The following is a 17,576-nucleotide window of genomic DNA, read 5'->3' as shown; positions in this document are numbered from 1 at the left end:
AGAGTGTGGGGATAGAGAGGGGGAGTGGGGAGAGAGAGTGGGGGAGGAGTGAGTGTGGGGATAGAGAGGGGGAGTGGGGAGAGAGAGTGGGAGTGTGGTGGAGTAGTGGGGAAGGTGTGAGGGGGAGTATGGAGATAGAGAGGGGGAGGATTGAGGGGGGAGTGTGGGGAGAGAGAATGTAAGGAGTGTGGGGTGAGAGAGTGGGAGGAGTGTGGGGAGAGAGAATGTGAGGAGCGTGGGGCGAGAGATTGGGAGTTGTGTGGGGAGAAAAGTAGTTTGTGGATAAAGGGTAGGAGCGCCTGGAGAGAGGGGGTGTGTGGGGAAAGAGGGAGTGCAGAGAGAGGGCGGGAGGAGCGTAGGGAGAGGGAGAGGACAAGAAACACAGAAACATAGACAATAGGTGCAGGAGGAGGCCAATCGGACCTTCAAGCCAGCACCGCCATTCACTGTGATGGCTGATCATCCACAATCAGTAAACCCGTGCCTGCCTTCTCCCCATATCCCTTGATTCCACTAGCCCCAAGAGCTCTATCTAACTCTCCATTAAATTCATCCTGTGAAATGGTCTCTACTGCCTGTGGCTGAGAATTCCACAAATTCACAACTCTCTGGGTGAAATTTTTTTTTTTTTCTCATCTCAGTTTTAAATGGCCTCCCCTTTATTCCTGTAGCTCCTGCTTCTGGATTCCCCAAACAGTGGGGACCTTTTTCCAGCTTGACCATCTAGCTTATCCAGTCCTTTTATAAAATGTTATATGTTTCTATAAGATATCCTCTCATCCTTCTAAATTCCAGTGAATGCAAGCCCAGTCTTTCCTCATATGACAGTCCCACCAACCCTGGGATTAACCGTGTGAATCTACGCTACACTGCGTCAATAGCAAGGATGTCCTTCCTTGAATTCGGAGACTAAAACTGCACACAATACTCCAGATGTGGTCTCACCAGGGCCCTGTACAACTGCAGAAGGACATATTTACTCCTCTACTCAAATCCTCTTGTTATGAAGGCCAACTTGTTAGCTTTCTTTACTGCCTGCTTTTACTTTCAGTGACTGTTGTACAAGGACACCCAGGTCTCGTTGCACTATCCTTTTTCCTAATCTGACATAATTGAGATAATAATCTGCCTCCTTGTTCTTGCCGTTAATGTGGATAACCTCACATGTATCTGCATTATTCTGCATCCGCCCACTCACACAGCCTGTCCAAGTCACCCTGCAACCTCCTAGCATCCTCTTCGCAGTTCACACTGCCACACAGCTTTGTGTCATCTGCAATGTTAGTGTTACTTTTAATCCCATCATCTAAACCATTAATATATAATGTAAATAGGTACGGCCCCAGCTCCGAGCCTTGCGGCACTCATCTTGCCACTACCTGCCATTCTGACAGGGACCCGTTTATGCCTACCCTTTGTATCCTGTCTGCCAACTAATTCTCTATCCACATCAATATCCTACCCTCAATACCATGTGCTCTAATTTTTCCCACTAATCTCCTGTGTGGGTCCTTATCAAAGTATTTCTTAAAGTCCAGATACACTGCATCCACTGGCTCTCCGTCATTCATTTTACATGTCACATCGACAAAAAATTCCAAAAGATTAGTCAAGCAGGATTTCCCATTCATGTGTCCATGCTGACTTGGATCCTTTTCTGCTATCCACATTCGCCATTATTACTTCTTTAATAATTGACTCCAGCATCTTCCCCACCACCGAAGTCAGGCTAACTGGTCTATAATCCCCTGTTTTCTCTCACGCTCCTTTCTTGAAAAGTGGGATAATATTAGCTACCCTCCAATCCACAGGAACTGATCCTGATTCTATAGAACATTGGAAAATGATCAACAATGCATCCACAATTTCTAGAGCCACCTCCTTGAGTACTCTGGGATGCAGACCATCAGGCCCTGGGGATTTATCAGCCGTCAGTCCCATCAGTCTACCCAATACTATTTCTTGCTTAATTCTAATTTCTTTCAGTTCCTCTGTCTCCCTAGATCCTCTGTCCTCTAGTACATCGGGAAGATTGTTTGTGTCTTCCTTTGTGAAGATAGAACCAAAGTACCTGTTCAACTCTTCTGCTATTTCCTTGTTCCCCATAATAATTTCAACAGTTTCTGCGTTCAAGGGGCCCACATTTGTCTCTTCTAATCTTTTTATCTTAACATACCTAAAGAAGCTTTTATTATCCTTCTTTATATTCTTGGCCAGCTTTCCCTCGTACTTCATCTTTTCACACCGTATAGCCCTTTTTGTTACCTTTGAAAGTTTCCCAATCCTCTGGCTTCCCGCTACTCTTTGCTATGTTATACACCTTTTCTTTTAGTTTTATTCCATCCCTAACTTCCCTTTGTTCAACTGCAACACTGACACTTCTGATTTAAAATTTGCGCTCTGAAATTGCAGATTAAAATTTATATTATGGTCACTACATCCAAGCGGGTCCTTTACCTTGAGTTCCCTCATTAAATCTGGTTCATAGGACAACACTAAATCCAAAATTGCGTTCCCTCTGGTAGGCTCCAGTACAAGCTGCTCTAAGAATACATCTCGGAGGCACTCCACAAACTCCCTTTCTTGGGGTCCAGAACCAACCTGATTTTCCAAGTCTACCTGCATATTGAAATCTCCCACAAACTCCGTGGCATTACCTTTGTTACATGCCAATTTGAACTCCTGCTGCAACTTGCACCCTATATCCAGGCTACTATTTGGCGGCCTGTAGATAATTCTCATTAGTATCTTCTTACATTTACAACGCCTCAATTCTATCCACAGTGACTCTGCGTCGTCAGTCCCTATGTCACCCCTCGCAAGGGACTGAACTTCATCCCTCACCAACAGAGCTTCTGCACCTCCTCTGCCCACCTGCCTGTCCTTTCTATAGGATGTATAACCCTGAATAATCAGTCCCCAGCCACGATCCTCCTGCAGCCATGTCTCTGTAATCCCCACAATGTCATATCTACCAATCTCTAGCTGAGCCTCAAGCTCATCCGCTTTACTTCTTATACTTTGTGCATTCATATATAATACTTTTAATCCATTATTCAGCTCACCTTTCACATTGATTTATATTTCACTTGGCCATACTCTCCTATCCCTTCGTGAGTTTCTATCCCGTTAATACTGGTGTCTTTCTCCACTTTTCCTATACTCTCTTTCCCTTTCTCTCTCTTTCCTTTCCCACTCTCTCTCTTTATAAACTAAACTTGTCAGCTAAACTATAATAAACCAAACTAAAAGCTAAATCAAACTCTTTCTTCCCCCCTCTCCCCCCCCCCTCCCTCTCTCTCCCACTCTCTCTCCCCCTCTCTCTCTCTCCCCCCCCTCTCTCTCTCTCCCCCTCTCTTTTTCCGTCTCTTTATAAACTAAAGTCAGCTAAACTATAATAAACCAAACAAAAAACTAAATCAAACTCTTTCTCCCCCCTCCCTCTCTCTCCCATTCTCCCCCCCCCCCCTCTCTCTCCCTCTTCATCTCTCTCCCTCCTCTCTCTCTCTCCTCCCCCTCTCTCTCTCTCTCACTCTCTCTCTCCCACGCTATTCTCAAGAGGGAACTCTTTGAAAAGTCCGACGATCTTTCCGGCAAGTCTAATCTTGTTTCCGAGGGATTTGATTTTGAACAAAATAGGGTTTCGCAAACGGTTTTAAACAATGTCCTAACTTGTCCAAACCACAGAGATGGGGAGAGAGAGGGGGTTAAGGGCCGGACGCAACAATAAAGCTTTTCACTGTACCTCGATACACGTGACAATAAACTAAACAACTCACTTCCTCTCTCTCCCTCTTCCTCTCCTTCTCTCTACCTCTGCCCTCTCTCTCTCCCCCTTCTCTCCCTCAATCTCTCTCTCCCTCTCTCTCTCCCTCTCTCTCTCCCTCTCCCACTCTCTCCCTCTCTCCTACTACTTCTAATTAGTTTGTAATATTTTGTAGACTAAACCAATCTCTCTCTCTCTCTCTCTCTCTCTCTCTCCTCTCTCTCCTCTCTCTCCTCACTCTCCTCACTCTCCTCTCTCTCTCTCCTAATACTTCTAAGTAGTTGCTAATCTATGTAACTAAAAGTCTCATCTTGACCACTTCCTGTCTATGTTGTTTTGATTTTAGAAAAAACGCTACTGTATATCGTTATGATATTTGGCCATCTTATTCATCGTACTCCGCCGCTGCAGCAGCCCCAAGGATTTTTCCGACTGCTGAAAAATAAAAAGTTATGAATGTTTAAAAAAATCTTGAGATCAGCTGATTGGTCCTCTCACCTGTCAATCACCACGATGAAGTTAATGTCCCTTCCGGGGGGGGGGGGCAGCAGTATAAAGCCCCGGACGCCTGGACATGAGTCAGTCACTCTGGAAGATCGCGAGGGAGAGGCCTGCCCTGTGCTTGAAACTGCAATAGAAGAGGTCCTTCTGCAGTTGCGCAGGCCCCGAGTGAGACCAGATCTGGGGTATTGTGCGCAGTTTATGTCCCCTAATTGGTCCCACAGCACAGGAGAACGGTGAGTTACCTGGTGAAACATCGTAGCGCAATCGCGTACCATTTGTGCGTAAATTGAAAAACAAGAAAGGAAGGAAGAAAAAAAATATGAGTAGCAAGATGACGCAGACTTTTCCAGGAATGCCGCTGACAAAATTCCTACAGGTTATGTTCAAATCCTTATCCATGTTACTGTATTCCTACCAGTAGAAAGGGTTAACAGGAATTTTAAAAGTACTTTATGCACATTATACAGTAGAAGGTTGTCAAACCGGTTGGTCTTGGGTTCTGCAGCGAGACCACTCCCTGTTCGGAGGAATGTGAGGCTTGAATACACACTGGACAGGCAGCTGCTTGCACGCAGATACTGAGCACTGCATCCACAGAACTACAGCCGCACGTCGCACATCAATATTCACCCGACTAGCTGCAACGAAGCAAGGAAGAAAGGTAATGATACGCTTGTTATGGGAGATTTCAACATGCAGGTAGACTGGAAAAATCGGGTTGGTACTGGACCCCAAGAAAGGGAGTTTGTGGAGTGCCTCCGTAATGGATTCTTAGAGCAGTTTGTATTGGAGCCTTTCAGGGAGAAGGCAATTCTGGATTTACTGTTGTGTAACAAACCGGATTTGATAAAGGAACTGATAATGGAGGTAGTGACCATAATATGGTCAAGTTTAATCTACAATTGGAGAGGGAGAAGGGTAAATCGGAGGTTTCAGTATTACAGTTGAATAAAGGGGACTATGGAGCCATGTGGGAGGAGCTGGCCAAAGTTGACTGGAAAGAGACCCCAGCAGGGATGACAGTGGAACAACATTGGCAGGTATTTCTGGGAATAATACAGAAGGTGCAGGATCAGTTCATTCCAAAGATGAAGAAAGATTCCAAGGGCAGTAAGGGGTGACTGTGGCTGACAAGGGACGTCAGGTAAGCCATTTAGAACGGAGATGAGGAAACACTTTTTTACACAGAGAGTTGTGTGTCTGTGGAATTCTCTGCCTCAGAGGGCAGTGGAGGCCGGATTTCTGGATACTTTCAAGAGAGCTAAATAGGGCTCGTAATGATAGCGGAGTCAGGGGATATGGGGAGAAGGCAGGAACGGGGTACTGATTGTGGATGATCAGCCATGATCACATTGAATGGCAGTGCTGGGTCGAAGGGCCGAATGCCCTACTCCTGCACCTATTAGCTATTGTCTATAGAAACAAATTTAAAACATATCCGTGCGCAGCCAACACATCCTTGTGGAATTAAGGCGAGACTATCGCAGCTCAGATATATGCCTGGTCTTTGTTTCCAATCAATATTTAAAACGTAAAATGACTTTCATATCAGCGGCTCAGCCAGGAATCAGTAGTGTGAGGTTATAATTGTGCTTGCACTGGTGACATGCGTGTTGCTGCTGGTGTCTGTTACAACGGTATGGATCCCCGCACCTTTACTCTGGATTAAGGACACGGCACTGTGGCTGGGAAAGGAGAGAGGTTTACGTGGATAGGTCAGTGGCAGTAAAGCATATGGTGTTTGTAGCAAAGTGGGAACATTGCAAAATGTTTTGGGAGTCCCGATTCAATGATGATCATATACTCCGTCAGTTAATAATTTATCCAAAGTGGATGCAGAACTCACTTCATTTTTCCACTTCTGAAGACATCCTATAATTAAATTATTTTGCCACTTCCTTACAGTAACTTCCCGCTCCAGACTAAAACCTGGATCTCTCTAACATCACGTAAAGCAGACAGACAATGAAGAGTTTAAAAAGCTCCGTGACTATCATTAATCACACTTTACTGGAATTAGCTTACACTGAATGCCACTCCCATTATCTTGTTATGTGCCTTGTGGCCTGACTAGATTGTAATGCATAAGAAGGAACTGCAGATGCTGGAAAATGGAAGGTAGACAATGGGGCTGGGGCTAGGGTTACCTACCCCCAATTTGCAGCTCCAGCCCTTGTCTCCCCCCCCCCCTCCCACCCCCACCCCCAAAACGGGGACCAAGGGGTGAAGAGGGCCGGGCGTGGGGTGGAACATCGGGTCACGGGAAGATGCGACGTCTTTGTGTCTAGCTGGAGATGGAGGTGGAGATTGTGGTAAGTAACCCTAGCCCAGCCCCAACCCTAGCCCCAACCCCAACCCTAACCCTAGCATCAACCCCAGCCCTAACCCTAACCCCAGCCCTAACCCTAACCCAGTCCTAGCCCCAACCCCAGCTCTAGCCCAAACCCTAGCCCTAAAGATAGTTTTAGTCATTTCCATCACATGATGCTCCCCAACTTGATAATCTCCACCATGCCTAGTCATATCTGTCACATGAGTATTTTATGCTCATAATGTGTAAAATAATACAGCAATGACCATAATTATCCATTTTAGCAATGTTACAAAATTTTGAGATTTTAACAAATCAAGCCTGCAATTTAGCCCATCAGATAAAGCATAAAAAGAAGTTTAATTTGACACCTAATTCACTTTCATATCTTCAGTATTAAAAAAAGTTATGGCCATTTTCATACTCGGAAATTAGCATCTTGTTCCCTATTGCTTTTCCATTGACTGAACACAAAAGCTGTGATCGAGGACAGTCAAAAGCCCATAACTTTCTTAAAAATTAAGAGAACTGAAATAAATGTTCAGTAATTATAGATTGAAGCATTCTGAAACAAATATGAAACAATCTTACTTGGATGACCTGAAATTAAAGCATATAATTAGTTAGTTACCCAATTGTAGCTGATTACAAAATTCAATTACTAGATTGTATTGTATTGTATTGTATTCAAATTTATTGTCATTGTCTCAATTAGAGACAACGAAATGAATTTCCCTTTACAGTCAGTATCATAAAAATAAATAAATAAAAACTAAATAGTAAAACATATTAAAAATAAAATAGAATACTTTTTTTTTTTAAAAAGCACAAACACAAAGTGCATGACACAACATAACACAATGGCACCAAGGTGAGGAAGGCACCATAGTCCTAAACATCTATCCATTTCTTAAGAAAAGATTAACATTTTTAAATAGCCTAAGTGTCCAAATAACATTCACACAAGAATTCACAATATACCATGATTTTTAAATCTCATTGTCATGGATTTATAGGCCAAATGGAAGGAATTTAGTGTTTAATTCCCATAAATTAATGACCTTTTTAATCATCTTGCGAGTGGGTTTTTGAGGAACGCGATCGTTTGGAACGTTGCGGTTACGGTGAATTTAAACCCCATATCGGCAGGAAAAATACTGCCGTTTCGTATGGGTCCTAAATCACCTTTTTGCAACGAAAATGTGGATTAAAGGCATCTTAAGAAGCACGTTTATATATAAAATAAACGGCTTTCCTTTACCTGTCCCGTACGTGAAATCCGTCCCCGTTGTCGGCGTTGACGGCTTTAGAAACTGATTTTTAAATTACTCCAGCATTGAACTTGTCGGGCGATTTAAAAAATAAAATTCGCAGAACGGCCGTCGGAACAATTCTTCAGCAAAAGCTTGCACTCGGAGAAAATATATTCAGGACAGGTAGGAGAAAAAATGCATTTTAACCCCCCCCCCCCCCCTCAAAGGCGCAAAAGACGTGCACATGGCCAGTGGCAGAACTGCAGCGCCGCTAAAGGTACGTTTTGTAACATACCTACAAAATGCCTCTGCCTATTCATCTGAAGTTAATATTTTTAGAGGAAGTAGGTGAAAAGTTATGTGAAGGTTACCATTCTTGCTGAAGTCAACACTTTTTCGGCAGTAAACTGTTACGAAGGTTTAAAATTAATGCGATATTAATGAATGAAAAAAAAAATTTTGGTGGTTTGTTTGATTATACACTATATTTACACTATACACTATAATTAATTTGATATTATATTCTTAAATCAGTTATATTTTGCAGTGTTGTTCGTCATAAAAATGTGACGGATATGACTGAATGCAATGGGCAACCTGGAAGAGGAAAAAATAAATTAAATTCTCTAAAAGATTGCGCCAAACATATCTTTCCCATAGTAGAGATGTTCATCTATGTGAAACAACATTTTCAAAAGTTGCAAAAATTTAAGTTTTATAATAGGGTATCCAGAAACTTCAAAGAAGACACTTCTGAAGAATCACCCTGCCATTACTGCACAGGCAGGTAGGAGTGATCTTGCGCAGATTAAAATAACGAATCTTCCAGTTGTTATTTCCAGTTCATATCGTGGAAACAGGCCCTTCTGCCCAGCTTGCCCAAACCGGCCAACATGTCCCAGCTGCACTAGTCCCACCGCGTTTGGCCCATTTCCATCCAAACCTGCCCTATCTCCTGCTCCCGTGGATTTTGAAGAAACAGGAACAAAGAGAAGCAGGAAAAAGCACTGGTTGGCTCTAGCCCGAGTGGGAGGAGAGTTAGAAGTGAGTCAGAGGGGGTAAACGGTTTAAAACTGAGGAATTTGGTTTGTAAATTGGTAAATTAGGCAATTTAGCAGTCAATATAAGCAAGACGGCTCTTAGGGAACGGCAGTGAGGGAGCGGCCTTGTGAAGGAAGTGCCCTGTGAGTAAAGTGTGAGTCTTTGGCTCGAGAGTCTTAGGAGAGGAGGCTTCGCAAAATGCTGGAGAGGGAGAGACGAAAGAAGGAGATGTCAAGCAAGCTGATTCAGTGTGATGCCTGCAGTATGTGGGAGGTAAAGGACAGCTGGTGCCTCTGGCTGCTACAAATGTGAGAAGTGCATCCAGGTAGAGCTTCTGAAGGACCGTGTTGGGGAACTGGAAAAGCAAGTGGATGACCTCAGGTTCGTACGAGAAACAGAGTCGTTCCTCGACAAGTCCTACAGTAAGATTGTTACACCTAAGGTACTGGAAGAGAGAAGGTGGGTGACGGTGAGAAAGGGAGGGAAATATGGAATGCAAACGTCCCCGGGTGTTGTACCTCTTGTGAACAGGTTCACCCACTTAGAAGCTGTCGGAACAGAAGACGTTATCACTGAGTGGCGGACTGGCTTGCGAAGCAAAAAGGGCTATTGAGCCAAAACCAAAGAGGCCAACGTCAGGCAACGCCATTGTAGTTGGAGACTCCATTGTGAGAGGTACGGACAGGGGTGTCTGCGGGAACAGACGGGATTCGAGGATGGTGTGCTGCCTTCCTGGTGCCAGGATCCAGGATGTCACGGACAGAGTGCAGAAACCCATCAAGGGCGAAGGTGAACAGCCGGAAGTGGTAGTGCATGTCGGCACAAACGATGTCGGAAAGAAGGGGATGAATATTCTGCAGCGTGAATTCAGAGAGCTCGGAAAAATGCTGAAAAGCAGGACCTTCAGGGTTGTTATCTCCGGTTCGCTTCCAGTTCCTCATGCTGGCGAGAGCAGGAACAGGGAGATACGGGACCTGAATGTGTGGCTGAGGAACTGGTGCAGGGGGCAGGGATTTATATTCTTAGATCACTAGGATCTGTTTTGGAGTATGGGGGAACTGTACAAAAGTGACGGATTGCATCTTAACAGGTGGGGTCCAGCATTCTGGCAGGCAGGTTTGCCACTGCTACACGGGTGGTTTTAAAGTGAATAAGGAGGGGGGGGGGGGGTCAAATGGGATAGTCGAGGACGGAGTTAAAGGGAAAGAGAGCAAAGGGATGGTTAATGACCCCTGAATTAACGGGAAAGAAAGCTCACAAAAGGATAGGAGCGTATGGTCAAGTGTAATAGGGATCGATGTGAAAGGTGAGATGCGTAAGGAATTAAAAGTATTGTATATGAATGCGTGAAGTATAAGAAGTAAAGTAGATGAGCTTGAGGCTCAGTTAGAGGTTGGTAGATATGACATTGTGGGGATTACTGAGACGTGGCTGTAGGAGGATCGGGCCTGGAAACTTAATATTCAGGGTTACACATCCTATAGAAAGGACAGGCAGGTGGGCAGAGGAGGGGGGTAGCTCTGCTGGTGAGGGATGGAATTCAGTCCCTTGTGAGGGAAGACATAGGGACTGACGAGGTAGAGTCACTGTGGATTGAGTTGAGGAATTGTAAAGGCAAGAAGACACTAATTGGTGTTATCGACAGACCGCCAAATAGTTGCCCGGATGTAGGGTATAAGTTGCAGCAGGAGTTAAAACTGGCATGTAACAAAGGTAATGCCACTGTGGTGATGGGGGATTTCAATATGCAGGTAGACTGGGAAAATCAGGTTGGTTCAGGACCCCAAGAAAGAGTTTGTAGAATGCCACCGAGATGGATTCTTAGAGCAGCTTGTAATGGAGTCGACCAGAGAAAAGGCAATTCTGGATTTAGTGTTGTCCAATGAACCAGATATGATAAGAGAACTCGAGGTAAAGGAACCGCTTGGAGGTAGTGATCATAATATGATTAGTTTTAATCTGCAATTTGAGAAGGAGAAGGTTAAATTGGAAGTGTCAGTGATGCAGTTGAACAAAGGGGACTATGAAGGCATGAGAGGGGAGCTAACCAAGGTAGACTGGGAAGGGATCCTAGCAGGATTGATGGTGGAAAAGCAATGGCAGGAATTTCTGCGCATAATCCGGAAGATGCAGGATCATCTCATTCCAAAAAGGAAGAGAGATTCTAAGAGGAGTAGGAGGCAACCGTTGCTGACAAGAGAAGTTAGGGAAAGAAAAGATGTATAACACAGCAAAGAGTAGCCGGAAGCCAGAGGATTGGGAAACTTTCATAGGACAACAGAAGGAAACAAAACAGGCAATACTTGCTGAAAAGATGAAGTACGCAGGGAAGCTGGCCAGGAATATAAAGAAGGACAGTAAAAGCTTATTTCGATATGTTAAGGGAAAAAGAGTAGCAAGGTCAAATGTGGGTCCCGTAAAGGCAGATGCGGGTGAAATTATTATGGGCACCAAGGAAATGGCAGAAGAGTTGAATAGGTACTTCGGATCTGTCTTCACTAAAGAAGACACAAACAATCTCCCAGATGTATTGGAGGACAGAGGGTCTAAGAGGGTAGAGGAACCGAATGAAATTTTCATTAGGCGAGAAATAGTATTGGGTAGGCTAATGGGACTGAAGGATGATAAATCCCCTGGACCTGATGGTCTGCATCCAGGGTCCTCAGGGCGGTGGCTCTAAAAATAGTGGACGCATTGGTGATCATTTTCTAATGTTCAATAGATTCAGGATCAGTTCCTGTGGATTGGAGGATAGCTAATGTTATCCCACTTTTCAAGAAAGGAGCGAGAGAGAAAACGTGGAATTACAGACCAGTCAGCCTGACTTCGGTGGTGGGAAAGATGCTGGGGTTAATTATTAGGTAATAATGGGGCATTTGGATAGCAGTAAAATGGTTAGTCCAAGTCAACATGGATTTATGAAAGGGAAATCATGCTTGACTAATCTTCTGCAATTTTTTGAGGATGTGACAAGTAAAATGGATGAAGGGGGTCCAGTGGATGTAGCGTATCTAGACTTTCACAAAGCCATTGATAAGGTCCTGCACGGGAGACTGGTGACTAAAATTGGAGCACATGGTATTGGGGGTACGGTGTTGACGTGGATAGAAAATTGGTTGGCAGACCGGAAGCAAAGAGTAGGAGTGAACTGGTCCTTTTCAGAATGGCAAGCAGTGGCAAGTGGAGTGCCGCAAGGCTCGGTGTTGGGGCCGCAACTGTTTACCATATATATTAATGATTTGGAAGAGGGAATTAGGAGCAACACTAACAAGTTTGCAGATGACACAAAGCAGGGTGGCAGTGTGAACTGTGAAGAGGATGTTAGGAGGTTGCAGGGTGACTGGACAGGTTGAGTGAGTGGGCAGATATATGGCAGATGCAGTATAATATAGATAAATGTGAGGTTATCCATTTTGGTGGCAAAAACAAGGGGGCAGATTATTATTGCAATGGGGTTAGGTTAGGTAAGGGAGAGGTGCAGCGAGACATGGGCGTCCTTGTAACACCGGTCACTGAAAGCTGGCTTACACGTACAGCAGGCAGTGAAGGAAGCTAATGGAATGTTGGCCTTCATAACAAGAGGATTTCAGTATAGGTGTAAAGAGGTTCTTCTGCAGTTGTATAGGGCTCTGGTGAGACCACATCTGGAGTATTGTGTACAGTTTTGTTCTCCCAATTTGAGGAAGGACATCCTTGTGATTGAGGCAGTGCAGCGTAGGTTCACGATATTGATCCCTGGGATGGCGGGACTGCCATATGAGGAAAGATTGAAAAGATATAACATATAAAATTATAAAAGCACTGGACAAGCTAGATGCTGGAAACATTTTCCCAATGTTGGGCAAGTCCACAGTCTTAGAATAAAAGGGAGGTCATTTAATCCTGAGGTGAGAAAAAAATTGTTCACCCAGAGAGTTGTGAATTCATGGAATTCCCTGCCACAGAGGGCAGTGGAGGCCAAGTCACTGGATGGATTTAAGAGAGAGTTAGATAGAGCTCTAGGGGCTAGTGGAGTCAAGGGATATGGGGAGAAGGCAGGCACGGGTCATTGATAGGGGACGATCAGCCATGATCACAATGAATGGCGGTGCTGGCTCAAAGGGCTGAATGGCCTCCTCCTACACCTATTTTCTATGTTTCTATCCATCAACCTGTCTAACTTTCTTACACTTTGGGATAGTCCCAGCCTCATCCACCTCCTCCGGCAGATTGTTCCATACACCCACCACTCTTTGAGTGAAAGTTACCCCTCAGATTCCTATTAAATCTTTTCCCCAAAAGACAGATTGGTTTAGAGAGATTATGTTCAAACCATGGACTGATGGGACTGGCTTAGATGGGGGCATTTTGGTTATGTTGGGCTGAAGAACCTGTTTTCTTGCTCTGTTGCTAAGACCAACTTCCACTTGCCCCAGAATGTCAGCACAGATTGCTGCCGGCTATTCCAAACCTGTGGTTTTCTCAATTCTGTTTTCTCTGCAATCTGCAATTAATATTTTTTTCAGGTGGGAAATTTACTCGTGTGCGTAAATTTTACAAAAGACTTTGGCCAGGCACCTCATCAAAGGAAGTTGGTCAGAACACAGGAACAATGACAGAAAAGCAAAGTGGGATTGAGAGCGAAGCATCAATGGAATGTGAAGCCACCGAAGAGGAAGGGGAACAATGTCAGTCCCGAGGGAGAGGAATAGGAGACGTGGTTCACGGCCCTGGAACTGACCCAAGTGTCGAAATCCATCATGACCGAGATTCACCAAACAATGAATCATCGAGTCTCATCCAAGGAGCAGGTGAGTGAAATGGGAGGGGAGTGGACGCTGCAGAATGGTGAAGACTGGAGGGACAGGGAAGGGAGAAAAAACAAGGGGCTTAGAGCGAGGGGAAACAGGAGAGAGGAATAGTGGTGGAGAAGTGTTATACTGACTAGGTTCGTGACCAATAGTATTCTGCAAGGATCAGTTCTGGAACCACTGCAATTTATAAACATGTCCACGATTTGGACAAAAACGTAGGTGATCGAGTTAGTAAGTACAAAAACAACAGAACTATTTGCAGAATTGTGGATCATGGGGAAAGCTGTCAAATGATCCACTAGAATACATATCACTAGGAAATATAATCTGAGTTAAGGTAGACAAAGCTAACAAACTGTTGATGTTCCCTTTCCAATAACATAAGTGAGATAACAAGCACAGCTTCATGAATGTCTCCTCTATAATATAAACATTAGAGAGCAAAACGTCAATGGAATGTGAACCCGCCGAAGAGGAAAGGGAACAATGCCAGTCCAGAGGGAGAGGATTAGGAGACGTGGTTCTTGGCCCTGGCACTGACCCAAGTGACGAAATCCATCATGACCGAGATCCATCAAACTTTTTTTTGCTGTGATTTGTTCTCTGTCTGCACGCTGGCTATGGAGATGATCACACTCCCCAAGTGTCCACCCTTCCCGGGTGACACGCTGTCCCATCCCCTGGGGCCCATGCTCCCTGGGTCACACCATCACATCCGCCCCGGGTCAGACGCTATCCAACCCTCCCCTGCTCACGCTCTGCCTCAGCCTCCACGATCCATCAGACTGATTGTAGAGTGCAGCCGTAAGCTGGCAGAGAGGAGCAGTATCACTAGCAAGTGAGATGGATATTATTGAGGAGGGTTTTTTGATAGGTAGGTGGTTGAACAAAGGCTAGAGATGAAAAATCAAGGTGTTAGGCAGGATTGGGTGTTGGAGATCGTGAAAATAAAGAAAGGAATATAGGAGGCAGTGTGGAATTTAAAAAAAAATTTAAACTTACAAAATGGATTCAGCTGAAACTAAGACAAGCTTTAACCTTCTCCTATTAAATTGCAAAGCCAGCAAAACGCACTAACCTTTGCTCTCAGTAACAAAACTAACAAACTGTTGATGTTCCCTTTCCAATAACATAAGCGAGATAACAAGCACAACTTCATGAATGTCTCCTCTATCATATAAACATTAGAGAGCAAAACGTCAATGGAATGTGAAGCCGCCGAAGAGGAAAGGGAACAATGTCAGTCCAGAGGGAGAGGAATAGGAGACGTGGTTCACGGCCCTGGAACTGCCCCAAGTGACAAAATCCATCATGACCGAGATTCATCAAACAAGGAATCATCGAGTCTCATTCAAGGAGCAGGTGAGTGAAATGGGAGGGTAGTGGATGCTGCAGAATGGTGAAGACTGTATGGACTGGGAAGAGAACAAAAACAAAGGGCTTAGAGCAAGTGCAAACAGGAGAGAGGAATAGTTGCCTATTTCCTTCGCTCCATAGATGCTGCCTCACCCGCTGAGTTTCTCCAGCATTTTTGTCTACCTCTGAAGAATAGTGGTGGAGGAGTGTTATACTGACTAGGATTGTGACCAATAGTATTCTGCAAGGATCAGATTCAGATTCAGATTCAGATTCAGATTCAATTTTAATTGTCATTGTCAGTGTACAGTACAGAGACAACGAAATGCATTTAGCATCTCCCTGGAAGAGCGACATAGCAAATGATTTGAATAAATAATAATAAGTGATAATAAGTGTCCGGGGGGTGGGGGGGTGATTGGCAGTCACCGAGGTACGTTGTTGAGTAGAGTGACAGCCGCCGGGAAGAAGCTGTTCCTGGACCTGCTGGTTCGGCAACGGAGAGACCTGTAGCGCCTCCCGGATGGTAGGAGGGTAAACAGTCCATGGTTGGGGTGAGAGCAGTCCTTGGCGATGCTGAGCGCCATCCGCAGACAACGCTTGCTTTGGACAGACTCAATGGAGGGGAGCGAGGAACCGGTGATGCGTTGGGCAATTTTCACCACCCTCTGCAATGCCTTCCGGTCGGAGACAGAGCAGTTGCCATAACATACTGTGATGCAGTTGGTAAGGATGCTCTCGATGGTGCAGCGGTAGAAGTTCACCAGGATCTGAGGAGACAGATGGACCTTCTTCAGTCTCCTCAGGAAGAAGAGACGCTGGTGAGCCTTCTTGATCAGAGTTGAGGTATTGTGGGTCCAAGAGAGGTCATCGGAGATGTTGACTCCCAGGAACCTGAAGCTAGAAACACGTTCCACTTCCGTCCCGTTAATGTGGATGGGGGTGTGCGTGCCGCCCCTGGACTTCCTGAAGTCTACAATGAGCTCCTTGGTCTTCTTGGAGTTAAGGGCCAGGTTGTTGTCAGCGCACCATGCTGCTAAGTGCTGGACCTCCTCCCTGTAGGCCGACTCATCGTTGTTGCTGATGAGGCCAATCACCGTTGTATCATCTGCATACTTGATGATGGTGTTAGTACCATGTACAGGTGTGCAGTCATAGGTGAAGAGGGAGTAGAGGAGGGGGCTCAGCACACGGCCCTGTGGAACGCCGGTGTTCAGGGTGAGGGTTGAAGAGGTGTGCTTGTCTAACCTAACAGACTGGGGTCTGTTGGTTAGAAAGTCCAGTATCCAGTTGCAGAGGGAGGGGTCGATGCCCAGGTTACCGAGTTTGGTGATCAGTTTTGATGGTATAATGGTTCTGGAACCTCTGCAATTTCTAAATATGTCCATGATTTTGGACAAAAATGTAGGTTGTCGAGTTAGTAAATTAAAAAATAATAGAACTATTTGCAGAATTGTGGATCATGGGGAAAGCTGTCAAATGATCCACTAGAATGCACATCAGTTGGAAATATGGTCTGTTAAGGCAGACCATATTTACTGGATAGTTTTATCTGAGTAATGAAGGCTGAGTGGAGGCCTATTAGAAGTATAGAATATAAGGGGCATAGATATTATCAGTCTTGTTCCCAGGGTGGGGATGTCTCTGACTGGAGAGAGGAATGTTTAATGGGGACAGGCTGGACTAGATTTTTACGCAGACTTTGGTCTGGAAGGTCCTGCCTGGGGAGGTGGTGGAATCGCTGTTTAGACTGACACATGACTGACAGTCAGGGAACAGAGGATCCAGTCCATGAGCAGGTAGATGGGATTAGATCAAATTGGCACAATATTGTTGGTGCAGATATGGGGCATCGATGGGCCAGTTCCCGTGCTGCGCTATTCTATGTTCTATGTATCATCTCCAGGTTTTGCTTCATTAATCCAAATCATAAAGTCATAGACTCGTACAACAAGGAAACAGGCTCCTCGGCCCAAGATGCCCCATCTGCACTGGTCCCACCTGCCTGCATTTGACCCATACCCTTCTAAAGCTTCCTGATCTGTGAACTTGCAGGCAATAGTTGAAAGGACAGAGGGAGTGATCGTAGAGGTGATGAATCATCCTCATTGAAGATTCAGATGTGCATTAATGCAGTGAGGGAGAGACTTTCTGAGAAATTTAAGAGTATAAGATGGCGCATAAAACGTGGTGACTCTTGTGTTTGGTCTCCGTGTATTCTGCACTGTTGGAGTTATTATGGTCCAAGTTGTGCCTCAGAGTCATAGAGGAACACGGCACGGAACAAGGCTCTTCGGCCCACCTTGGACATATCAATCAACATAGCCGATCTACTATAGTTCCACAAGCCTGCGTAAGGCTCATGTCCCTCTAAACCTATCCTATCCATGTACCGATTTCACCATCAAATCCCCGACCCCATCTGAAACCTGTGTTTCTTGATTTTCCTCCTCTGGGTAAAAGACTGTGCATTAATCTATTTTCTATAATAGATAGTGTATCCATTCCTCTCCTGATCCTCGTGTATAGGAGGATGATCACTGAACTTGTGT

General features: G+C 44.9%; 1 protein-coding gene across 1 annotated transcript in view; it reads left to right on the top strand.

The window, feature by feature from the left end:
• Positions 1–4,896: 4,896 nt before the first annotated feature.
• The window catches only part of LOC116969185 (NACHT, LRR and PYD domains-containing protein 3-like), a 29,893-nt gene continuing 17,213 nt past the window's right edge, over positions 4,897–17,576 (top strand). Inside the window, exon 1 of the mRNA XM_033016101.1 lies at positions 4,897–4,931. The gene's annotated coding sequence lies outside the window, so the exon portion shown is untranslated. The remainder of the gene's footprint in view (positions 4,932–17,576) is intronic.

Source organism: Amblyraja radiata, unplaced genomic scaffold (genome assembly GCF_010909765.2).
Source record: "Amblyraja radiata isolate CabotCenter1 unplaced genomic scaffold, sAmbRad1.1.pri S118, whole genome shotgun sequence".
Taxonomy (NCBI): Eukaryota; Metazoa; Chordata; class Chondrichthyes; order Rajiformes; family Rajidae; genus Amblyraja; species Amblyraja radiata.
This window is presented reverse-complemented; position numbering and strand designations above follow the sequence as displayed.